The sequence below is a fragment of the Dermacentor silvarum genome, chromosome 1 (genome assembly GCF_013339745.2).
Source record: "Dermacentor silvarum isolate Dsil-2018 chromosome 1, BIME_Dsil_1.4, whole genome shotgun sequence".
NCBI classification, from domain to species: Eukaryota; Metazoa; Arthropoda; class Arachnida; order Ixodida; family Ixodidae; genus Dermacentor; species Dermacentor silvarum.
This window is the reverse complement of record NC_051154.1, coordinates 329,829,048-329,854,965: the sequence shown is the minus strand read 5'-3', so window position 1 is coordinate 329,854,965 and position 25,918 is coordinate 329,829,048. Positions and strand designations below refer to the sequence as shown.

The window sequence follows — 25,918 nt, the reverse complement described above, 5'->3', positions numbered from 1 at the left end:
TTTGAGCCGATGGGGTTATTTTTGGTGTTTTTGCGAGCGCCCGTCTCACCGCCCGACCCGCGGGGGTTGGAAGGCGTGACGTCATGACACCCTTGTTGGATAGGCAGCCGGCCGGCCGCGGTCATTCGAAGCGCGCCGACGCCGCCATCGCGAGCATGGATTCGAGTTCTGGTGCGTCTACCAGCGATGAGTACACGTCAGAAGAAGAGGACCATTCCAACTTGGCAAGAAATATTACTGCTTACGGTTACGAGCCTTCAGCGTCATGCGACGAAGAAGAGCAGGCGGCCGCGGAAGTGCCGGTCAGGTTTTCGCGAACCGTAGCGCGAAGATTTCGCTATGCACCGGACACTTATGCAAGAATTATTGGTCATTTCCTGGTGTAAGTTTTCGGCAGTGGCGTAATCAGGTTGCTGCCGAAGATTTCACCAGCAGCAAAATAGAATACACTTGGTTACTGCAATATTAGCTATTTTTGTCTGTTTGAACTCTGCGCCACCAGGTGGCAGCACCATACAGGCCGCTCACGTTTACGGTTTCGGCCGAACGCCCGATCGCCAACGTTTACCCGATTACCGGACAAGCTAAAGCTCTCTAATAGGCTGGTAACCAAAGTTTACGCACCTTATCGTCGGTGGGTACGTGTGCGACGGCGTGTCATGACCGACGATGCTGTTATAAATAACAGCAATGTCTGGGCATTTCCTTCCGCCGCGGCGAACGCATCAATACCAAGCGACGACCGTGGGAAGGCTCATGTAAGACGCACCACCTGCGCACAGCGCCGACGGGGATAGTGTTTCAGACGGACCACGTGTAAAGATTGCCAAAGGGTTAAACAAACGCTGCAAGGGACCAACAGCCCTGGAAACACTGCGACAGCTGTGGGCGACCTTAGCCGCGGGTGGGTGTTATGACGTCAAATTTCAGCTTCTGCCGGTGGCCGCTTGGAGGCAAGGTGCAACAGAAAATTGCCAAAAAAAGATGTTTCTTGTTCTTGTTTTCGAAGCAGCTTGTTGTATTCAGCATTTTAAATAGTCCAATTTTTCTTCCGACGCAAAAAGCCACCCGCCCACTTTTGTGTCCGTATCCCTTTAAGCTTGAATATTTACTTTCCCTTTCATGTGTGCATTAAATGTTTTGTTGCAAGTATGCAAATGGCTTTATCTTCTTTTGGGTGCTATGAGGTTTTGCTAAAGTAACCCCTTTTCGCCGTTCTGTGAGTGTTTGAGCCATGGCAAGGAGACGCGGGTAGGCTTAGGCCTACTCCCGCACATGTGGGGCTTGGAATCCAGGATGGATGTGGAAGAATAGATTTTCCATGAAAAGGCATGCGTCCCGGGATGGAAGGTGGCGTACGGTCGCCGGCCCAGCAGGCGCAGGGAAGAATATTCTTCGGCTTAAGACGGTGCAAATATATGGGGCAGGCGAGGGACGGCGGCCGCACCGCGCGACGCGATACGACGTGTCACCGCTGCTTCGAGGCTTCCTCGACAGCCGAGGGACACTTTTCATATTATTCTCAGACCGAGGGATGGCCTGAATGTAAACAAGGTCAGTAAAATACGCTTTAAGCAAGCCTTGGCCATGGCGGCAACCTTGGCTCCGGCCGAAATCGAAGAGGACACGATGTGTCCGTATGAAGTTCAGAACATTTTTGTGGTGTGCACCCCGCACGATAAAAATGAGGACGCGTAAGCCAGAGTGCAGCAAATCAGGCTCGGCGAAGGAACGTTTGGGATGGCGGCGTACCTGGCCCCACCCGAGAATACGTGCAAGGGAATCATAAGAGGAGTCGACGTGGAAGTTAGCGAGGCTCAACTTAGAGCGAGAACTGTAAATAATCGGAATCCGGGTGCTTTGGAGGCCAGGCGGATCTAGAACAACATGGCGGTGGTGGTGCTTTTCGAGGGCATGAAGGTGCCCAACTACGTGGCTTGTGGCGCGAGCATATTTGCGCTGCACGCTCTACCGACGCCACACGGAAGTCTGCTAAAAGTGTGGAGCACTGGGACTCCGGGCTGACGTGTGTCCCAGCCCGGAAAGCAAGTGGTGTCGCACTTGTGGCAAACAGTCGCCGGCGGAAGATCACCGGTGCGATCCGAAGTGCACGCTGTACGGTGGCCCCCACCCCACGGCGGCCAAGGAGAGCAAGACAAATTTCAAGTTCCCTATATCGTCATAAGACGACGGCGGCAGCGGCGCCGACGCGCCGAGCAGCTGCAGGTGCGGACTGACGTAAACATGGCGGCCACTCTCGATCCAGAGGGCGCTCGGTGTACAGCGTGAGGGTACAGGAGGAGCCTACCAGGGCGGATGGTGTCAAAGGCAAGATGAAGAAGGAGCAGCAGAGACCCACGGAGATAACGCGGTCGGCTTCGCTAGAGCATAGTAGTAGGTCCCGCGTGGACGCATTACGTAAGGAAGTTAAGGAGCTTAGAGAGGAGGCACGCCGACTCAAAGCCGCCAAGGCAAACCACAAGCCCGGAGAAATAGAGGCGAGCAACCACATACCAGAGGTAGTCGAACAGATACCACACAGAGGACTCAGTAAAGCAAAGCGTAAGGTCCCCCTTCCTGAGGACAAGAGCGAGTCGAAAACGTATGAGGGAGAGACTGAACGAAGAAAGATGTTGGAGGAACTACTCAGGATAAGTAGAGAAAATCAGGAAAGCGTAAAGCTTTTGGTACAAAGAGTAACGGTAAGAGTAAGGGTCAAAGCCAAGGTATGCAAGCAAGCAAGACAGCGAATCACTCCGAGGATGTTCCAGGCACGGAGAAAGGCATGATAATGCCGCATCATGGCGGGCGATCACAAAGAGCTGGTAATCTGGCAGTCATACTGCGCTAGTTTTCAAAGGTGCAAGGCTTCGCTACGGCAGTTTTTGGTGAATCAGGTGGAAAATCCGCAGATTTTATTATTACAGGAGACACTATGCGACGTCCCTACCCTCTCTGGCTTCAAAACTGTGTCGGTCAGGAACAAGGGAGGCAGAGGACTAGCCACAATGACAAAAAAAAATTTGGCCTCGAGTGAGTATCAAATCCATTCTATACGAGGTGAGATGGAGGCCCTTTTTGTGCAGGTTATACCGCAAGAGTGGCTTAAGCAGAGTATCTTTGTGCTTAATGTCTATAGCGCGCCGTCTGACCAGAGGCCGACATTCAACACCTTGCTTAGGAAGGGGACGTCGATAACCAAGCACTCTCCCCTGATAGTTGCGGGGGACTTTAACGCCCCTCATAGTGCATGGGGCTACTTCAGACAGATGGTAAAAGGAGAGAATCTGTTGACGATCCTCGATGATCTCGCGTTTACGGTAATCACGGACCCAGGGTTCGCCACTAGGCAGCACACGTCGGTTGCGCAAGACACAACGCCTGATTTGGCATGTGTAAGGAACGTAGTTAACGTAACGTGGGCCAATAAGCAGGAGAACCTGGGCAGCGACCACTTCATAGCGGCAGTATCTTTAAGTGTGAACGCCTGACCAGCCAGGGTATTTCGAGTCACGGACTGGGATGAGCTTAGGAATCTTTGGAAGCATCGAACGAGTGTGTATTTTCCTTGTTTGGCGAGGCTATCGACTCGCTCACGGAGGAGGTGAAGAGGGCTACTAAGATTGTACAAACGGAAGCGGAGGTCCCTAGAATAAACCCGCACCTAGCGCACATGTTGGAGGCCACATCCTCGACAGTGATGAGGTGGAAAACACAACGGCTAAACCGCAGGCTGATGAAAAAAGGTTGCGGAGCTTAATATAGAGATCGAAACATATTGAGGGGAACTCAGTAGGATACAATGGGACGAGTTCTGCGTGGCAGTACACGGGTCCATGAGCTCAGGAGGGAAGTGGAACCTCCTGAATCACCTTCTAGGAGACGCGCAGGTTAAGGGGAATCAAAGGCAAGCACTTACTAAAGTCATACACCGGCACAGACTTGAGGGCCGTACTGAACAGTCGCTTTTGAATGCGGTTGCCGAAAGATACCTGCCCATAGGCACCGGGCGCGGGATGAACTTGGACCGGTGGCGCCTTCATGCGGCTGCGCCGTGAATGTAATGGCATGTGGCGGCCGGGCCGCGCGCAGCAGGCGCTGCCGTGAAACAAAGTCTGATCAAACATGTTGCGTTTTTGGGTGCACCAACAGTTACTGAAACATGACTGAAGCTGGTTAGGCCATTCAATTCAATCGTTGTTCATCGCGGCATCGCGTTTTTCAGGCGGAAAGTCTGTATATGTGCGGTCTGTAGGCAACAGCGCGTTCAGTGCTCAGCAATTGAAACGTGATTCTTGAAATCGCATGGTCGCCAGCGCTTTTTGCACTGACTGTAAGCGCTGGGGACACCAAACTGATGCATTGTGGTGTAGAGGGAAAGCGAAAACCTTCGTAACTCATTATGACTGCATTTGGTCCCACCGCGCTCACCTGTGGCTCGAAAAGATAAAAAAAAAAACGGCAACAGCCGCGCGCTGCCAGCGCTTCAATCGCTGGGCACTGTACATTTCCGATACGGATTTGCTATGGCCTAGTTCTAACGTTAATAAAAGAACTGTTATACGCAAGAGCTTCGTGTTCCACTTGCGTGTCTTTGCCTCCGCAGTGTAATGGCTCCGGAGCTTGGGTACCGAAGGCGAACACTCAGATTTGTAGTCATTTTGTCGTCTTATCAGTGTATCAGTCTACCTTTTAATGCACATTTTCCTTCCTAGCAATTCCCAACTCTGGTTGAGTCCGGCAAATGACTGTGCTGTTCATCGACGGCGAACGCCAACTCAGTGGCCTGTTCACACTCGCCGCCACCGACGGCTACCGTCGCGCTAAGCTACATAAAATGCGCAGTGACTGAAGATTGGGCTAGTTTATAAGCAATTAAGAATGGGGAAGCATTGCAAAGATAAAATAACTACAACGGAGAACGACTGACACATGTCCGATCGGCGAAGCAGCTCAAGAAATAGATTAAGGAAGACGTATGCCTCTTTTTTTTCTGTCCATAATTGTTGTGTTCTTCGCCTATTTACATGATTAAGTACGCAAGAATGTTAACGCACACAGCAAAATAACATCTGGAACATAACTGCTGGAGTTCCCCGTCTTAGCTTGCCGCGGTGAGCTGCGTTCGCGTGGTGCATTTGCATCGCAATTTGTGCTCGTTTTCTGCTTTATATACTACTTGATGCCATGAATGTGATCTGCCTCGCACAAGTGACGACCTTTCTCAAAAGAAGACACGCGTAAATGCGTTTTCTGGTGTGTCAGCTCTTATAACCCGCAGTGCCAAATCACTGGAGGCACCGAGCGCCTTCGTCCCGTCGTCTGCTTCACATGCCAGTGCTTTGACAGGTGCCGTTCGCGGCGCTCTTCGCCAGCATATCGCCGGCGCGCCGGTGGCGCCTTACAACGGCCGCCCGGTGCCTGCAAGGCCGAAGGTAGTACAAGCCTACTCCCCAACCTGCAGTCATGATGATGAAGAAATAGAACAGTTTTATGAATATGTTGAATTAGCAAAGAAAAAGGAGCAAGCTCTGTATACTGTAGTCATGGGCGACTTCAATGCAAAAGTGGGGACAAAAGCAGGTTGGTGAGCAAGCAATTGGCAACTATGGCATCGATTCTACGAATGTAAGAGGAGAGATGCTGGTAGAACTCCCGGAAAGGAATGTGCTCCGAATAATGAATACCTTCTTCAGGAAGCGCAGTAACCGGAAGTGGACATGGAAAAGCCCTAATGAAGAAACAAGGAATGAAATAGATTTTACACTCTCTGCCGATCCAAGCATAGTGCAGGATGTAGAAGTGTTAGGTAAGGTAAAGTTAAGTGACCATAGGTTAGTGAGGTCTATGATTTCTCTCATTTTGAAGAGAGAAAGAATAAAATTAGTCAAGAAGAAACAGGCCAACCTAGAGGCAGTAAGGGTAAAAGCAGACTTATTCAGGCTGGTGCTCGCAAACAAATATGCAGCTTTAGAAAAGGAAGATAAAGACAACATAGAGGTAATGAATGCAACCGTAACTAAGTTGATCTCAGAAGCAGCAATTGAAGTGGGAGGTAAGGCACCAACGCAACCAGTATGAAGCTCTCCCAAGAAACAAAGGACCTAATAAAGAAACGACAAAACATGAAAGTGTCCAACTCAAAAGATCAGATAGAATTTGCTGAAGTGTCAAAATTGATCAACAAGAAGAAAGTAAGGGATAATCGAAATTATAACTTGGGAAAGATGGAGGAAGACGTAAAATATGGACGCAGCATGAAATCAGTAAGAAAGCTTGGCATAGGACAAGGCAAGATGTATGCACTGAAAGATAAGTAGGGTAATATCATCAGCAATTTCGGTGACATAGTAAAAGCAGCGGAATAATTATAAACTGACCTATACAATACTCAGAGCATCCAAGCTACTTTCATTCGAACTAGTGATGAATCGGATACAGAGGCTCCTTCTATGGGGCTCTTGCGTTGCCCAGGGGGCGCTGCAAAAATGGTGCTAAAAAGCGCCCTCAATCCGAAACTGGGTAGTACCAAGCTCGGTCGTCTGCTTCGGGAAGCACGTTTATATGGACCCGCCACTTTCGGTTGTGTTGTACCACGGCTTGCAGCAAATATCGGGCGCCGAAGATTTTTCTATGGTTGGCATGCTGCGTAAAGGCAAGAAATCATGCAACGCCGAATACGTGTACGCCGTTCAAGAAATAAGCGGCGAAGTTTTCGCGCGGTGTCAATCGCAAGTCAAGCGAGTCACGCACGTGCGAAGTTGAACTTCAGGTAAGGTTTGCACGCTGCTAGATTCAGGCGCACAAACGCGAGGAAATGCTTTCTATAAATGAATTCACATCAGCGATAAGCAGACATGTGTACGGAACTGCTCGAGCGCACGACGGTACGCGCCGCGACGGCAGCGGTCTTTCAGCATGCCGCGGTGTACGAACTGCTCGAGCGCACGATCGTACGCGCCGCGACGGCAGCGGTCTTTCGACATGCCGCGAAATGGCGGGTCTCCTGCAATCTTTGTTGACTGCATGCCGCTATACAAGTAGTTATGCCTGCGCTGTAGTGGCGGCCATCTGTCTAGCAATTGATAAATAACTGATGCAATGCATATAAGCTCGCAGTAACGTACGTACGTGTGAATCGCGCTGCAGCGCGCGCTCGTGCACTGTTCGCTTGATGTAGCTTTTAATGACAGCGCTCGAACATCGATGTGCTGTAATCAATACTACCTTGCTGTGCTGCCTCAACGTGCTGGCTTGTGGTCAAGGATGAGCACATTCAACTCTCTAACCTGTGCTGCTCGTAGTGGGGTTGTGAATTGTCACCGAATCAGCCCGGCCATTTGTGGTCATTTGCACACACCTGGTCACTTCACCACTTCGCACTGGTCGAATTGTTAATTTTCGCTGTGGCCAGGTCTCGAATCGAGAATCACCAGCCATGCCTGCTGCTATTTCGGTCCTCCATTTCGCTTACGCAGCGCGACGAACTGCAGTTATCCAGCGCGCCCGACGCTCCACTTCGTTAGGCCTTGAAGGAAAACGGTAGAATCTGATGTTGGGATTCAGGCCTTCTTGTTCATGGCAGCCCACGACGCAGCAGTAACGACGGTGATGCTTTTTCGAGGCTGAGCTAGGTCTGTCCGGATCGGCGTCGCCGATGTCTTCTGCTTCCAGCATTACGTCCTACGGCACACGGAGAGTCCGTTTTCGTAAAACTATAGGCTGCGGCCAGCACGCAGCCTGGTCGCCATGGTCTGTGAGAAGTGACGAGCCTTTTCGCACTCGAAACAGGGCAGAAAAAAGTGCGAATCGACGCAAAATGCGGGCTAGAAACGTGCTTCGCCACAGCCAGGGCTCAATACTATCCAAGCTGGTACTACCCAGATGACGTTTTTCGCCGCCGCCAGGCGCCGCTACTATACCTCAAACTCCAGCGCAAGATCCCCATAACTAGCGATGAAGTTAGAAGGGCATTGAAAGACATGACCAGGGGAAAAGCTGGTGGAGAAGATGGAATAACAGCAGATTTATTCAAAGATGGAGGAGATATCATGCTTGAAGAGCTTGCGGTCCTTTATACACAATGCCTCACAACTTCAAGTGTACCAGTGAGCTGGAAGAACGCCAACATTATACTAATCCATAAGAAGGGAGACGTTAAAGAATTTAATAACAGACCCATTAGCTTGCTTTCAGTATTCCTTAAAATATTCACCGAGATAATTTCCAATAGAATCAGGGCAACACTTCAGGCAAACTTCAGGAAGGCTGCCTTCAGGAAGGGATATTGTACGACTGATCATATCCATGTCATCAACCAGGTAATAGAGAAATCTGCGGAGTACAATCAACCTCTCTATATGGCTTTCATAGATTATGAAAAGGCATTTGATTTAGTAGAGGTACCAGCAGACCTAGAGGCATTGCGTAATCAAGGAGTACAGGAGGCATACGTGACTATCTTAGCAAATATATACAAGGATTCCACAGCTACCTTGGTTCTCCACAAGAAAAGTAGAAAGTTAACTATCAAGAATGGGGTCAGGCAAGGAGACACAATCTATCCATTGCTATTCACTGCATGCTTAGAAGAAGCTAGTAGTCAAGCTCTTGGACAGGGAAGGCTTAGGAGTGAGGATCAATGGCGAATATCTCAGCAGCCTTCGGTTTGCAGATGAAATTGTCCTATTCAGCACCAATGGAGACGAATTCAACAAATTATTGATGACCTTAACCGATAAAGTGTAAGAATTGGGTTGAAGATGAATATGGAGGAGGAAAAGATAATGTTCAGTAGCCTGGCAAGGGAACAATAATTCAGGATTGCCAGTGAGCCTCTAGAGTCTGTAAAGGAGTACTTTTATCTAGGACAATTACTCACAGGGAACCCCGATCATCAGAATAAATTTTATAGAAGAATAAAAATGGGCTGGAGTACATACGGCTGGCATTACCGAATCCTGACTGGGAGATAACCACTGTCATTGAAAAGAAAAGTGTACAGTCATTGAATTCTACAGGTGCTAACATAAGGCGCAGAAACTTGGAGGTTAACAAAGAAGCTCGAGAACAAGTTAATGACCGCACAAAGAGCGATGGACCGAAAAATTTTGGGCCTAACGTTAAGAGTTACAGAATGGATACCAAGAGAAGGGAAGCGCAGTCGAGGACGACAGAAAACCAGGTTAGGTGATGAAGTTAGGAAATTTGCAGGTGCAAGTTGGAATACGCTAGCGCAAGACTGGGGTACTTGGGGATCGCAGGGAGAGGCTTTCGTCCTGCAGTCGACCTAAATATAGGCTGCTGCTGCTGCTGCTGCTGCTGATGATGATGCTGATGATGGCACAAACTCAGGTGTACTGAAGTCTATTCCTTTTACTTCTGATTGGCGAGTCTTAGTCAAGCTTCTCTTCACCTTTAAAAGAACGGGTTCGGGCACAGCATGCACAACAAATTAGGCGAAGCTGGCTTTCAAACGCCTGTTCATATCATGAAATCACATCATTACCCCCACTAAGGCAAATGGCCAATGAAAAATCGTACGCTCTTTTAAGGCAGCAAGGCAGCCAAAGTAAGGGCCCTCGAGCAGAATGTATTACATGACACCTGCAGTTAAAATATTCTTCTACATCTACTGCCGTGGCTGTGAGCGGTACTGGCTAACTCCCAGGACTGCTATGTTGCACACATAGGGATGGAAGGGATGGAATACCTAAAAGGAATGGAACGGTGAGTGCCACAGTATCTTAATTGATAAAGCACCCCATGCCTAACTAAGATGTAGATTCAGTTCCCACCTACAGCAAGTTGTCTTTTCATCCCCTTTCATTTCCCCTTTATATATTATTTATCAATTCCAAATATTCACAATTATTTTCCCCTAAGCTTTCGCTGAGTTAATTGCCTGTTTTATTCATCTGGTCAAAAGAATGATGGCTCAGCTTGATACAGGCTACTTCAGCTTGTAAAACAAGAACGTCTGAGGAGGCCTAAGGAAGTGACCTGCTGGAAAATCGCGGATGCCCTTCCGAATCAGTTTTAAACAAATAGAAGGTTGTGGTGGTTCGTGCGCCCAGGGACTCAGATACAGGAAGCAAAGTCATAGACAGGACAAACATTTATCAAAGACAGATGGCGACAATTACATTTACTATGAGTTAACAAAACACTGTGGCTATTTGTATAACGGTCCACGCAGTCCACGACTCACGCTAGCTATCACAGTGTGTGTCCTTCGGTCATTTCGTAAAATGCTCACTCACAATACTGCTGATGATGGCAGGGGCGTCGGCGCTTGCAGACGCAGCGTTCTTTGTATGAAGAACTCGTACAGGCGGCCAGCGCACGAGAAGATGAACTGCTCGCGCGACAGCACGACAGGCCCACGACCCCAGCAGGCGGTTGTGCCGGATCCTTTCACGTTGCTCACCCGAACTTCGCACTCACGACCAAGGCCATCTGGTACCGCTGGGCTCGAACGCTCGTTCACCGCAGGAACAGCACCGATCCTCTCAGTCTGGTCTGCAGTTCAGCTCTGGCCGGAACCAGGTTTGTCGCAGAACACGCCAGTCTCGTCCCGGCTGGTCTGGTAGCACCGGCTCGGTCCGTGTTGTGCCTCAGGTCGAACTCGTACACGCCCAGGCTAGCCTGGCAGTGCTAGCTCAGCCGTTTTCGTTCCGAAGGCCCCGAGCTCCCATGCAGGTTCGTCACGAGCTCGCGCATTTACTTCTTCTTCGTGGCTTCCGTTGGCTTCTTCCAGATTGCCACATACTAGTTTCTTACTACAAAGATTATCAGGTAAATGCAAAGAAGAGACACTCGATTTGTCGTAAAGGCGCCTAGGGTAAATACTCACTAGCGCACTAAATAAAGAAAATACATTATGGGGTTTTACATACCAAAACCACCACCTGATTATTAGGCACGCCGTAGTGGGGGACTCCGGAAATTTGGGCCATCTGGGGTTCTTTAACGTGCTCCTAAATCTAAGTACACGGGTGTTTTCGCATTTCGCCGCCATCGAAATGCGGCCGCCGTGACAGGGATTCGATCCCGCGATCTCATGCTCAGCAGCCCAACACCAAAGCCAGTGAGCAACCACGGCGTGTAGCATACTGATTATGAAAGTTTTCCCTAAGTGTATCCCAATTGATAACAAGAAATGCAAACATATGGTAACTTATCAATCTAATATACGCTCCCGACAATGGAGCTTGCCGGTGAGCGCCGCGACAACTGTCGCAGCGGAGGCGCAACTATGGGACGGATGGCTAATAGGCAACCTGTCAGACAGCGCAGTTCGCGGCTTTGAAAACGGTCGGGGCACAGCATGGCATTGGCGTGTTCAATAAAAGAATGAATCTTTTTGAAAGATGAGAGCTGACGCTTACGCTTTCCATTCCGCGTTGCGGTTCTGGTTAAGTCGTCCCTCCTCAAATCAACGGCGACTGCATTTTTTGGTGCTTATATGTTCACATTCCTAATGGCATCGCTGAACATTTATGTCATTCTTCTGCTTGACCGTAAAGAGGGGTGGTTAAGATGTCATGTTAGGGCAAAAAATTGTTTATTGAATCGAGATTAACATAAAATACATGGCTTCATAAGATCGTTGCTCCGTCCGATCTGATACCTCACTTGATTCCTCTGCCGATGCTTCATAGGCTTCATCGCCTCTCTGCTCTCACACTGGTGACCAGGGCAGGCTCCTCTTACTTCAGCATCCGGTGAAGGCATGCGTCTCGGCGATGTCTGGCTAACCGGACCCATTCACTTCGATTTGCAACTTGAGATAAGGTAATTCCATTCGTATTTTTCTATTATTTTGGATGGCGTGATGACTGTCATCAACTTGCAACAGCGCTACAATGCACAATAATATTGTGCCAGAAGTTAACCGTAAGGCGGCCCTATCACAAAAACTTGGATTTATGTCTACGCTAAAGCGCCCCTAAATCTTCGAAGTGTGGCCGCATTAGCAGATCCAGTGAAATGCATGGACATTTCAGTGGTGTGAATATAATGGGCGCACTTCATCATTACGTCTGTGCATTAGCTTGAGAAGCGGCTAATCGCTTTGAGCACTCTAAAATAGGTGCAAATTAAGGGTTTACTAGAGCATCGAAGCAGTGCCACGAAAGAACGAGCTGCTCGAATGCCAAGCCGAGTCATGCTCGCAGGCTGTATTGAATTGCCATGACAAAGCATAACTTCATAAACAGCGTGGCAGCGTCCGAAAAAAACACACTTTTAACAGTGAAGCTGTTCTAGCTAACCGTTGAAAGTGTCGCCTGCTGTCGCAAAACCTCGCCGAGCTATGACGTCACTGCGTTGCCTAGCAACCACCTCACAGAGCGGCGTCTGCCTCGACTCCTCTCCGTGCCGTTCACATGTTGCCTTGACATGGGACGTTAAGGAGAGGGAAGGAGAGCATGCGCGCGGAGCGCGCAATGCTCGGGAGACAGAAAGAGAAAATAAGAGCGAGATAGAGAAAGAAATTGTAGCAGCACCAACGAGGCAACGCGCAGAGATGCTGCCAACGCCGCCCGCGTTGCCTATACCTGCGCATGCGCCGAAGCAGCAGCGATGACGTCACCTCGCCGGTGCATGTGCGCGTTGGCTTCACCCGACACAGACACGACTCCTGCCTGCCTGCCTGCCTGCGTTTGTGGCATGCCAGGCAGGCTGTCGCTCGTTGGCACCGACGCGTCCAGCGCTAGTCACGCGAAGTGTCACCAAAGGGAAGGTACCTCCGAAAATGATCGCTGGAGAATAACTTCCCTACATGCGTAGTGAAGTTAAACCAAGTTAAGACCTAGCAGCAACCAAGGTAATACCTTGCAGTAGCAGCCAGTAAGACTTGAGGATTGACACTTTCGCTGAGCCTAAGATTTGCACGACGGAGTGCAATCTTGACCGCTTTTTTGTGTGTTTCCATCGCTTCGAATGTGGGATACATCAGCAAAAATAGAAAAAAAATTGCACCATTTTCCCGTAGGGGAACCCTGAGTAGTATGCGAAGCAGCCATGGGGTCGACTCAAGGTAGTTTTATCAGCTGTATTAACTTGGTCATGCAGCAGCACCAGCAACGCGCAGAACTGTTGTCGACGCCGTCGGCGATTTTCCCGCGTTCGCACCGAACGCGTGGGGCGTTGGTGACTGCTGCCGGTGCCTCTGGGGCGCCTACCGTCGCGCCTCTAACCTAAGCTGCTTCGCATTATCGTGCGCGGATCCGCAGGTGTTGCCATTCGTTGCTCAATCCGGAGAGGAGAGGAGGAATGCCGAGAGGAGAGGAGATGAGGCAAGGAGAGGAGAGGAGGCGAGGAGGGAGGAGAGGAGATGAGACAAGGAGAGGAGGGGGAGGAGGAGGATGCGCAGTAGGGGTGTGGACGCTGCACGGCGGATGGATGGATGGATGGATGGAGGGAGGGAGTGACATAGGCCCGACCATACGATGCTTCGCAACTAAAAAAGAGAGAGACCTGTTCTTTCACGCCGAGAACGTGGGCAGCGGCGTACAGCATTTGTCACACGTGAAAGCGAATACCTTGGCTATTGGCTTCAAGTAACAAGGCAAAACAAGGTGGGCACGGCAGCATTGCCAAGAGGGAGCCTTCAAACCTGCTTCAGTTTATTCTTCAGGTGTCGATCGGAATCCTGTTACTTCCTATGGGCCTATCGCCGACACTCCACGAGCTGTTATCATCGCTTCGGGCCACTACTACCGACAAAAGGGACCTGCTGATGCATCCAGCCTTGATTGACGAAATCTACCTATTCGCCCATGATGGCGCTGGTTTCAACTCGGCGGAGGCGCTGGCAGCATCGGTGGCGGCCACAAGGAGTGACTGTATAAAACAGAGCGCATGCGGCAAAGACGCCAGTGGGTTGGGCAGCATTGCCAAGATGCAGCCTTCAAACCCGTTTCTGTTTATTCTTCCGGTGACGAGACGCTATGATAGGTCATTTCGTAGTAATGATGTCTGCTTAATTCCGCTACCGTGCCCACGGTCACTTCGCGATGTTTTTTGCAAGCTGATTGTTTCCTTGCGCTTGTTGTTACTTCTGAACGGAGATGTTGAATTGAACCCAGGCCCTACCCTAGACGCTATAGCAGAACAGTTAAAACTAATCGCATAGGATATTCAAGAAATCAAGAAAGAACAATCTTTATCAAACACTGCACTTAATGCAATCAACAAGAAGCTCTAAAAGATTACCGGCATTGAAAAACAGGTTTCGGAGTGCAATAATTTGGAAAATTTCCAATTTGAAAAAAGAAAACTAATGGCTATGGAAAGGAAACTGGAGGATCTAGAAAACCGTAGCTGTCGGTCCAACCTTGTTATCTACGGTGTTAAAGAGCAGCAAAATGAATCTACAGATATGCTTCTTGAGTCGGTTGAAAAAAATGGTTTCGAGGGTATACTTGAGATTAAAACCAAGGGAATCGAAAGAATTCATCGCCTTGGTAGACAGAAGCAAACTGACGCTTCTAGGGCCCGACCCATAATTCTGAAATTGCGCGACTTTCGAGAAAAAGTTACACTTCTTAAACATTGTGCTATGCCTAAAGCATCAGGTTTCTCTGTTAGCAAATAAGTTTCTCGTTATATTCGTGATAGTAGAAAGAAGTTGTGGGACAGAACAAAATAAAATCGGGATAAGCGAGAACTCGTGACACTAACCTATGATAAAGTGCGCATAAATGGGCGCCGTTTTTCCTGGGACACTGGCCATGAAGACAAAGTCGAAGTCCATAAAAACGAACAGCAAGGAAGCTTGGGAAAGCGAGTCACTCGAATTCGACAGAAGTAACCCTGCTGAATGTCAACATGTGAAGTCTTGCAAATAAAGTGGATAATTTTGAAGCTATTCTGTTGGAAATGAAACCAGACATTATTGCTATCACGGAAACATGGCTTTACCCGGACATATTCGGCCATGAAGTCAGTGCCACCGGTTTATGTAATCGTGCGCAGAGATAGGGATCTAAGAGGCGGGGGCGTCGCACTGCTTTTTAAGAAAAAAACTCCGCTACTATATTCTGCCAGATAACCAAGACATTGAGACAGTGAAGTGCAAGCTACATCTATATAAATGCTGCGGTTTTCTTGGAGGAGTCTACAGACCGCCTAATGAAGAAATAAGGTATCTAGAACTTCTTCTGGATTATATATATGCACGACCACATTGCAAGGTGGCATGGTTATCATCGCAGGTGATCTTAATCTGCCTGAAATGGAATGGTCGTCCATGAAAGTCCGAAGTGCTGCGAATGAAGTCATTTAAGATATATTGTGAAGTGAAGTGAAGTGAAGTTTATTCTTCTTTTCAAAGAAAAGAGGGGACCGGGACAAAAGGCGGTAAGGCCTGACGAGGCCCCGGTACCCATAAAGTTGGCAGTAAAAAAAAGAAAAAAAAAAGAAAATGTATATAGAAGGTGCCACAAATATGTCTAAAACAATGCTACAATGCGCACAGTGAAACTTAATTAGGGAAAAAGACAATCATGTGCAAGGTAATACTCAAGCATACAAAGTCATACAAGTACAAATGCAATGCATATATGACAGGTGAATTAAGACAAGAAATATGCGACTGCAGTACTTGTCCGCAACAGAGATAGAGAAAAACGTACATATAAGCAAACGGTGGATGACATTTTGTTTACATTTGAATTTGGCCTTCAATCAAACGTCGTTTCGTGTTTTTCTTACACACATTTTCAGATAAAAAGAAATCATCAATAAAGGGAAACTTGTTGAGGGCTTTGGGTACGTGAAAATTTAGCTTCTGTCTACCATAATTCGTGCGTGTTCGCGGAACTCGTAGTTTTAGCTTACGAAAGTTGTAATTTATGATCCTGTCAGTAATAGAGTACAAGCGGTTTCGATGAATGTATTGCAACAGCCGTAGATAATACACTTGGTCAGCTTGTAGTATGCGATGTTTAACAATCAAGGGTTGTGTACATAAATTTTGTGGTTGACCGTAATAGCCCTCAACAGCCCGCAAGGCTCTTTTTTGTAGCAGTAGTAGTTTATGGTAGTTTGAAGACGAAGTCGTACCCCATACAAGATTACAATATGATAGTTTTGAAAAGAACAGTGCGTTATACATTGACACTTTTAACCAAACAAGCAAGAGTTTAGAAATCCTAAAAAGCAGACCAACAATTTTACTCAGTTCGGAAGCAAGGTTTGAGATATGTACAGACCAAGAAAGATTTTAATTAAACCACACGCCGAGAAATTTTTGAGAAGAAACCTGGCGCGTCCCCACCCGTGTCCGGGGTGCATCCGGTTCTATTTTGGACGTAGTATTTGTTAGTGACCATTTCCCGAATGATCAAATAAATACGCACTGAAATCTTAGACGGCATGTCCCATCATAAATTAGTTTTATGTACACTGCCTCTACATGGTCTTGACCGACACCACGGCCCTGTAAAAAGTGTTATTTCATTCAGCAGAGCAGACGACGCAGCAATAATGACATATCTTACTCACGAACTACATGATTTCACTTATCTTTGCTCGGATGAAAGCTGAACCATAGATGATTTATGGTTGCAATTCAAAGCACGCGTCATGCATTGCGTCGAAAACTTCGTCTCGGCAGTGCGAAAGATTACAAGGAAACATTATCTCGGGATTACGAGTGAAATAATTCATGTAAAACGTAAAATCAGAAGGTTAGGAAACACTGGAAGGTCTTGTTTAAGAAAGTCTTGCGTAGCCATTAATTACACAGCCAAGACTTCCGCACTATCAAAAATACTGAAAAACAAAATACGCTCCTCAAAAATGCACTTTTTTGGTACCAATCTAGGAAACTTCCTCAAAACTTCACCAGCAAAATTGTCGCGTATTAAAAGTTTTAAATATTATGACCAAAAGGATTCCGTATCATTGCAAACAAAAAACAAGGCGGGTCAACTGAATCGGTACTTCCAGTCGGTTTTCACAATAGACAACAGCATATTGCAACATTCACCGATCATATGATCTAGCAAAAATAAATTATTAGGAACTCCCGAAATAACAGCAGTGGTATACTGTGTCTACTGTTAGACCTCGATGAAAAAAAAAGAGCTGCGGCCCTGATGGGATACCGAACGCTTTTCTCAAACGGTATGCAGAGCCAGTTAGTAAATGTCTTCGCCTGATATTTACGAAATCTATCCGCGATTCACGAATCTCTTCCAAATGGAAAGTTGCGAAAAAAATTCCAGTACAAAAATGTGCTGCTAAGACGATCCCATCAAAGTTCAGACCCATTTCCTTGACTTGCACCTGCTGTAAACTTCTCGAATATATTGTAATGCGCCAGCACCCTTCGAGCGGTTTATGGACTCTATCCTCTGCGGTCTTAAATTGTAGATTCGCATGTGTTATTTAGATCATGTGATTATTTTCGGCCGAACATTCCACAAGCACAACCAGCGGCTCGGCGTTGTTTTGGACTGCATCAAACAGGCTGGCCTCATTTTAAATTCTAAGAAGTGCCATATTGGTGAGCGTCAAGCCCTTGTGCTGGGATATCTCGTCGACAACGACAGTATAGGCCAGACTGCCAAAAGAGTTCTGATGTTTGCAACTTTAGGCAGCCGAAGACAGTGAAAGACCTCAGAAGCATCCTGGGCCTTTGTTCTTATTTTCGCAGGTTCATTAAAGACTTCGCCCAGCTTGCTTTTCCACTGACTTACCTGCTTCGCAAGGACACTCCCTTCATATGGTCCGCTCAGTGCGAGACCGCTTTCGAGCAGCTGATGTTCTTGCTCACCTCTGGGCCACTTCTCCGCCATTTCGATCCGGAGGCGTTCACCGAACTACATATTGATGCAAGTGGTGTGGGTGTTGGTGCTGTGCTCGTCCAGTTTCACGACGCCCGCGAACATGTCGTTGCCTACGCAAGTCGTACTCTGACTAAAGCAGAGAGCAATTATACAGTCACGGAACTGGAACGTCTTGCTGTTGCTTTTGCCATCCACAAGTTCAGACCATATTTGCATGGCCGCCAGTTCAAGATTGTTACCGACCATCATTCTCTCTGCTGGCTCGTTGGACTGTGTGATCCCCTTACAAAAATTTTTGTTGAGAATGCATTGAAATATCATTGGTCAATGTTGAGTATCTTATTGAGCATTCATTGGGAGTTTGTTGGGATATCACTGAGCAAAGTGTTGAGGGCTCTTGAATATTGGCCACTGAAATTTTATTGAAACACAATTGGGCAAGTCAATGTTGAATAGTTGTTGAGTTAATATTGAAAGCACATTGTGCTTAGACATATCATTGTGTAATTTCTGTTGAATTTCTGTTGGGTTTCCATTGATGCAGTCTTGAAATGCTGTTGTGATTGTTCTGTTGACCATTTGTTGAGTAATTATTGACACAGCATTGAAAAGTACATTGTGCGCCTGCTGAGATGGCATTGATATTTCGAAAATTGCCACTGAAATATCATTGATATTTTGTTGGGCTTGTGGCATTTTAGTGCACTTAATTTTGAAATTGCTTTGCTATTTGCACTTGCATGCCCCGGTGCCTCTTCACATAACTTTCCCTAATCCGAACAGAAGCAAAGGAGCGACTGACATATTTCATGTACCCTAATATGTAATATAGCATGCACATGACATTATTACAGTATATAAGGCACAACTGTATGAAACCTGAAGACATACGCTAGTGCCTACAGTGCTATTAAGTGTAAGGGAGCAGAACTATGGCACACATGCTGAAAAAATGTAGCAAAAGCATACACATGCCTAGTTAAACTCGCAACAATTTTTCTGGAAGATATACAACACCGCCTGCACTTACAGCATAAAAAAAGCTTCCTGTGCCTGTAGAGCACAGCACAAAGCAGGGTCATGAGAACTGGAAAGTAGAACTTAGTGGGTTTAAAACTACGCTGTTGATGGATGAAAGTGATAAATTTTACAAAGTTATCACTCTTATTGGCTACCTAAGGGACTCCTTGAACTTGACCTACAAAGATGTACAGCAATGTTAAAAACAAACGGAAGATGGAAACCTATAGCCTTCTTGCAAGAAGAAACAATGCAAATAGCTTTATGTGTCACAATTTTACAAGCACTTTGGCAATTTGGTGTATGTACAGACTTGACAAACAGCAGCTCAAACAGAGATGCGAACGCTGGATTAAGATAAGAATACACACGAATGCTCACTCAACTTGAAGTTTATTACAGCAGAAAGAATTATATTTCACAATTACAGCAGAAAAAAATATATTTTGTAAAAACAACAGTCAAGTGACTCAAAGGCAGACCTTAAGCATACCCTTGTAATTAACTTTGAACACATGAACTCTTGGCTTGCATGCATAAATACAAAAATGAAGACCACTCGATACCTTACAGTAAAATGCTTCACACACCCAGTAAACAGTCACAGAAGGGTTTACGGCTGCCTGTGAGTAGGCAAAATAACAACTGGAAACAAATGACTTAATGTATATATATACAAAACACCTGAATCGTGTTTTTCAGAGGTAAACTTCTAAAACATTTGTGCTGTAAAAGCAGCTTACCTCCCTGGCATAAGTCAAGAACTGCACAGTATTTCAAGACAGTAGAGGCTTGGGCTAGTTGGTGCATACTCGAGAGGGAAACAGCGCAAAAAACACAAGACAAGAAGGGACAAGAAGCGCTGGTGTGTGTCTCCCTTCTTGTGTTTTTTCGCGCTGTTTCCCTCTCGAGTGTGAACAGTATTTAATTTCTTGTGTTACTTGTGGGTACGGAAGAGTTTACTGGTGGCATTTTCTAATTTAGTGAGCTCATCAGTGAATTTTTTTCTGGACTTGAACAAAGCTAATGAAATCATTTCTTTGGGCCTTTTTTACCCTACACAGCAACTAACTGGTACCTTGGTCAATAAAAAGCTAATGCAAGGCTAATACTTTCAATGATATAATAAAGTGACATAAAATACAGACAACTGGAGTGACACACAGCTAACGCAATTCCCAACAGTGAAATAAATGGTCACCTGCATCATCAAAGAGCCCAGAACGACTCATTATAAAGCATGAGAAAAGGTTTCAATAACTGTACAGCCAGATTGGAGAGCTAGTAAAAAACGCAAATAAATGCACATACAAAACACCATTTTCCACACTTGCGCACATAAATATATATAATTCCACCAGCATTTCGCTGCATAAAATATATAAAAGTTGCGACAAAGCAGTAACTGAAAGACGGAAGGAGCTGCACTACCCATGTTGAAAAAAAATATCAAAAGTGACATACATGCATATTTAATCTGACAGAAAACGTCTTTCCAGGCTATATATTACAAAAACTGTACAACAACGTTAAGAACAAACGAGATGAGAAGCTATACCATTCTTGCAGAAATGAATAGTGCAAATAACTTCATGTATCTCAATTTTACGGATACTTTGGTAATTTGGTGTGTGTACATACTTTACAAACAGCTCAAACAAAGATGAGAACGGTGAAATAAGGTAGGAACACACAATAATGCTGACTCAACTAGAAGTTTGTTCGTGACGACAAAGATATTAAGCACACTGGCCAACTTGACAAAGAAATAGCCATGCATGCGTGGCAGACAGCCCGGTGCAACAAAAAAAAGGAACAAAACACGTGTTTTGTAGTATAAATATGCAGGTAAAAAAAAAGAGTGAAAGATGTCCTAGAAGTGATACCACCAAACAAGGAGAGCTCTTTTAAAAATCCCAACTCTTTCCCATTAAGAGCAACAGATAGCTTATGCATTTGTCTTCTTTGCAATCAATAAATAAGGCTTCCATAATTTCTCTTGTGTTCTGGTCTTTGTGATGAAACAATTGTTCGTTCTACCCCTAACAGCAGAAAACACAATTTCGTTTAATCACAAAGGCCACGCATACATGGTTTCTTATCTTTGTCAAGTTCCAATGTGTTTACAACCTGTCTTCAAGAATAAACTTCTAGTTGAGTCGGCGCTTGTATGTGTTCCTACTTATTTCATTATCCTCGTCTGTGCTGCTGTTTCAAGTACGCATGTACCGCTTGGTTAGGCTGATAAACATTCTCACAAGAAAAAGGAACTACCTCCACTCACAAGGTAGCCAATTCTTTACAACCAAAAGGCAGAACACATCGAAAGTAAGCCTTCACAGCGTCCATGAAAGTAAGTCTTCACAGCGTCACAGCGTACACCACCCGGGCAGAATAAAAAATAGTTAAAAATCCCACTTGACGCAGAGTGGCAACAGAGATGCGAGCTTCCTGGTGAATCAGCCGCAGATCAATGGATGTCTCTTGCGAGAAACGACGCCAAGCTGTTCTTGACGAACGACACGTCAGCACCTGGCCTTTTGGTGCATGTGTAACCTGTAGAGAAGGGAATGTAGACAGAATTAGATAATGCAAATTAAAGATCTGTCACACAATATACATAACCACGCACTAAATATTAGTACACACTACACTGGCAATTAAAAATTTGCGTCTCTTTCAAGAGGGCCGTCGCGAAAATGATGAAATGGATTGTCACAGTAAATGTTACCAAAGATACGCACAGCGATGTTTGTTTCACACCGGTGAAATATATTCCCGGCTCTCTCACAACACGAAAGACCATGCTATAGTACACAGCCGATACCAAGCAGCAGTCCGAATCTTCGGGAGCAGCAGGGCAGACCTAAAAATTCGCCGAGAGCGATGCGCGCGAGCGTGCTAGTGAGAACCGGCACCGCTTCTTTGAAGCTTAGTATCCGCTGCTGCGTGGCTAAGAACATTCCGCGCGATTTGTGTGCCGCGCGTTGCGTACGCGTCCTGTGCGCATTGCACGCTTGCGTCTGTGCAGTGAGCTATCTTCATGAACGTGCCATTCCTCGCCGCGCTAACGGTGCTCGAGTGCGGCGCTTAGCTTGAGGCGCCGATGAGCCGTCTGGCGTTCCTTTCGTTTCTGCAAGCAACGCACATTCGAGTCGGCCCAGCTCAAAGAGGTAGCAGAGAACGGCGGCGCGCTTGAGTTATCGCCTATTAAAAGCGTGCAGTACGCCTTAAACAGCAACACGTCACGTTTGATAAGTATGCTTACTGCGGTTGGGGTGGCGATGTGTGATAAGGCAAGCCCGTCGGCGGCTTTGCCGACGTCGCCACCACGCCTCTGTTCATTTACGCTGTGTATCCGTGTAATCATCGCGCCGATGCAGGACTTATCGGTAGGCTGTTCTCCGCACATACCGAAAAGGCGAAATATATTTTGCAGCACACCGCGACATTAGCCACAACGCAAATAGAGGCGCAGTTAACGACTACGCGAGAAAATGTGCACACTAGCCTTAAGGTATACGATGAGCCACTACAGATTAAGAATATTTTTTTTAATATCGCAGTGTCGCTCCAAAGGCGAAGCATCGATTGCGATAGCAAATTATTAGATAATATTACGAACATTTCAATCGAAGCAGCGGCGGCAGCAAGCGCTAGCTTCGCGCGCTTTCGCTCCAGGGCATGCGGTTTGCCTGCAGAAAGTGAACGGTGTGCTTAACATCTCACGATCGTCCAAGTGAAAAAAAAAACAAAAAAAAAAACGCGGTTATGTGCTCAAGGAAACTAAATCACTTACCTGTGTGCAGAAGTTAGGCTGCGGCTTTGTTCGCCTTCCTTCCATCATGAATTCTGCCGTGCAACTCATCAAAACTGCCAGGCTCGAACATCACCCGAAGACCAGTGGCTGCGTCAGCGAACGTCTTCAACGGATAAACATCCCACTTATCATCATAGAGCAATTTCACTAAAACTTGCGTCATGATGTCCAAAAACAAAAGAAAAATGCTTCCGACAAAGCGCGCGCAGCACGAACCACCGCACAAGTTCAGACGAGTGACAGAGTCGAAAACCGGTCGCAGCCTCAGTATCGTATTAAGTTAATAAAATCGTTCCTACTAAAGATAACCACTAAAATTCATAAATAATGATTGATAATTTTTGTTCATAGAAAACATAATAAATTTTGAAGGAAAACTTAATTTGTAGCGTAAAAAATAAATAATACGATTAACAAAATTGCGACTACGAAACTAACGGCACACTGGATACCGTTGCAAAAGACTGCTCACAATAAAGTCACGCACGCACGCACACACTTAAACGCTCATGCTCAAACACTGCTTTGGCGTTCATTGCGTCACCTATGAGTAAAAGTCATTACTAATATCTTTATTTTTATGAACAATAATTTGTTTAAGTAGTTTGCAGCATCTTTGCAGATGACGCGGTAAAAAGTAGGGTATAACGTGGGCGCGTAACTGTTGTTTGATTTCTTTCATTTCTCTTTGGCCTTCGTTTGTTTCACTGAACATAGGAGAGCTGCAGGCTTGGGAGGCTTCCATGGCAAGAATTTTATCGCATGCTTCTGCAAGGCGAGTGTCGGGAGCAGCCGCTGAGACAGCGATTAGCTGCGTAATGTTGTGGCTGTTGCTGAATCCGAAACTTCAACGCGCTGTGGTCTCAAAGCGCGTTCGTCGTTTGATATCTAGTACCACGGCCGTTGGATAAAAAAATGTATTATGCTTTCGAGACACAGGGTGTGGCACAGGAAATTCTAAGACCTCTGAAGTGTATGTTTGCAGCCTGTGCGCGCTTGCATCCTACGACTCGCACAGCGCGTCCGATGCTCAAAGGTAGCGTCGTTGCTTGTCGGCGCCTGCCTTATCGCCACCATCCGTGTTGCCGCCGTGTCTACTTTTGGGGAACTCCCCATGCACGCAGTCACCGTGTTTGCAAGTGAATTTCACATTCTTTTGCTCCCTAAAACGTGCGCATTTTGTATCGCACCTATGGCTATGCCATATGTTGTATGTTAAAACGACGATGGCATTTGTACGCCGGCGAGCAAGTCACTCTTGGGCGATCATGAAGATGGTTCAACGTCGCAGTTTCTACGTAGCGTAAACGGCTACGAAAGCGGGCTGGTCCCGGACATACCGGACATAGTACAGTCTAACATGGCGCCTCAAAGCGCGAGCTGTCGCAAGAAGACGAGGAAGTTACATGGGGCGCGCGCGCCGAGCATTCAAAGCGCTGACTGGTTTCGGAACGAGAGACGTACGCGTGCGCTCGTGGCCTAAAGGTTAGAGCACCGGGCTGCTGCGCTCGAAGGTCAACGTTCGGTGCCAAAGTCGGTCACACACTGTTTTCTTTTTACGAAAGCGAGCCCAAACTAGAACCTACCTACCTACCACAAAGTGACAAGAATGAGGCAAAGAATGCTTCTTAATAAAGTTTTGAATTGTCGCCTTCATATGCAAGTCCTAATTAGTATATGCTAAACTCAACTGCTACACAACAAAAAAAAAACAACTACGAAAATCAACACAAATTACTCAATAAATTATTTATTGAGAAGCTCTCAATGGTAATATCATTGTGCAACTGTTGAGCGAACTCAAAGACTTTAGAGACTTTGTTGAGAGTCCGTTGATTCAACAATACCCCAACAATACGTCAATAGAAAATCAACAGTCATTTTTGTACGGGCGACCCAGCTGGCCGATTGGCTCGATGGGCCTTGCGGCTCCAAGAATACAACTTTTCCGTGGCTTACAAAAGCGGTCGGTGCCACAAAGATGCCGACTGCTTATCTCGTCTTCCCTCTCAGACCCAGGGCACTGATGATGACGATTTCGACAACTACTTAACTCCAATCTCATCGGACTTTCCTGACTTCACCATCTTCAAGAACGAACAACAGCGCGACCCTTCACTAAAGCCGATTATCGAATCGACCCACATATCTGAACGGGCTACACCATTTGTGATTCTCGATGCTTTGCTTTACCACAAGAATTATACTAACAACGGTGCTCCACTTCTCCTCGTCGTCCCAGAATGCCTGCGCCTTGCGCTACTTCGGGCCGTGCATGACGACCTCACATCCGGGCACCTTGGATTCGCTAGAACGCTCCATCTCCTCCGACAACGTTTCTATTGGCCTCAATCGTGGAATACAATCAAACAGTTTGTCGCCAGCTGTGGTGTATGCCAACGCCACAAAAAACCGACTACAGCTCCTGCAGGAACGCTGCAACCAGTTAGACCACCGACTTCACCTTTTGAGAAAGTGGGCATAGATTTACTCGGTCCCTTCCCCAAATCTTCCACCGGCTGCCGCTGGATCATCGTGTGCGTGGATTATTTAACACGGTATGTTGAAACCACGGCACTTGTCGCTGCTACAGCAGCTGATGTTTCGGGGTTTCTTCTGCATTCGATTATCCTCCGCCACGGGGCCCCCCATGTGGTGATAAGTGATCGCGGCCGGCAGTTCACCGCTGACGTCGTGGAAGAGTTACTACGCCTTTGTGGAACACAATATCGCCATTCTACGCATTACCATCCGCAAACCAATTGTCTAACCGAGCGCACCAATCGTACACTCGTCAACGTACTTTCAATGTATGTCTCAGCGGATCATAAGAACTGGGATGCCGTATTACCGTTCATCACGTATGCCTTTAACACAGCCAAACATGAAGTGACAGGATACGCACCTTTCTTTCTCTTCTACGCTCGCCATCCTCGAAGTTTTCTCGACACCATACTTCCTCTTTCACCTAACGTAGATGCTTCTGTCGCACAGATATTGTGTCATGCCGAAGAAGCTCACCGACTTGCCCGGCTCAGAACTCTATCGTCGCATGCTCATGCTAAGGCTCGCTACGACGCACAACACTTGCCGGTCAGATTCGCCACTGGTGACTTCCAGTGGCTGTGGACACCGGTTCGCAAAAGGAGACTGTGTCAAAAGCTTCTTGCCAAGTATTCGGGCCCGTTCGTCATTCTGCAATGCTTGAGTTAAGTGACCTACGTCATCGCTAAACTGATGGCAGATAACCGCCGTTCACGCAAGACGCAAGTCATGC

General features: G+C 46.8%; 1 long non-coding RNA gene across 1 annotated transcript; it reads right to left on the bottom strand.

Annotated features, from left to right (window-relative positions):
• Positions 1-19,195: 19,195 nt before the first annotated feature.
• On the bottom strand, positions 19,196-22,894 carry LOC125942765 (uncharacterized). The gene is made up of 3 exons (XR_007465343.1): positions 22,621-22,894; positions 22,447-22,516; positions 19,196-21,377 (listed from the first exon to the last, which is right to left on the bottom strand). It is a non-coding gene; the product is annotated as an uncharacterized LOC125942765 (long non-coding RNA).
• Between the last annotated feature and the right edge of the window lie 3,024 nt (positions 22,895-25,918).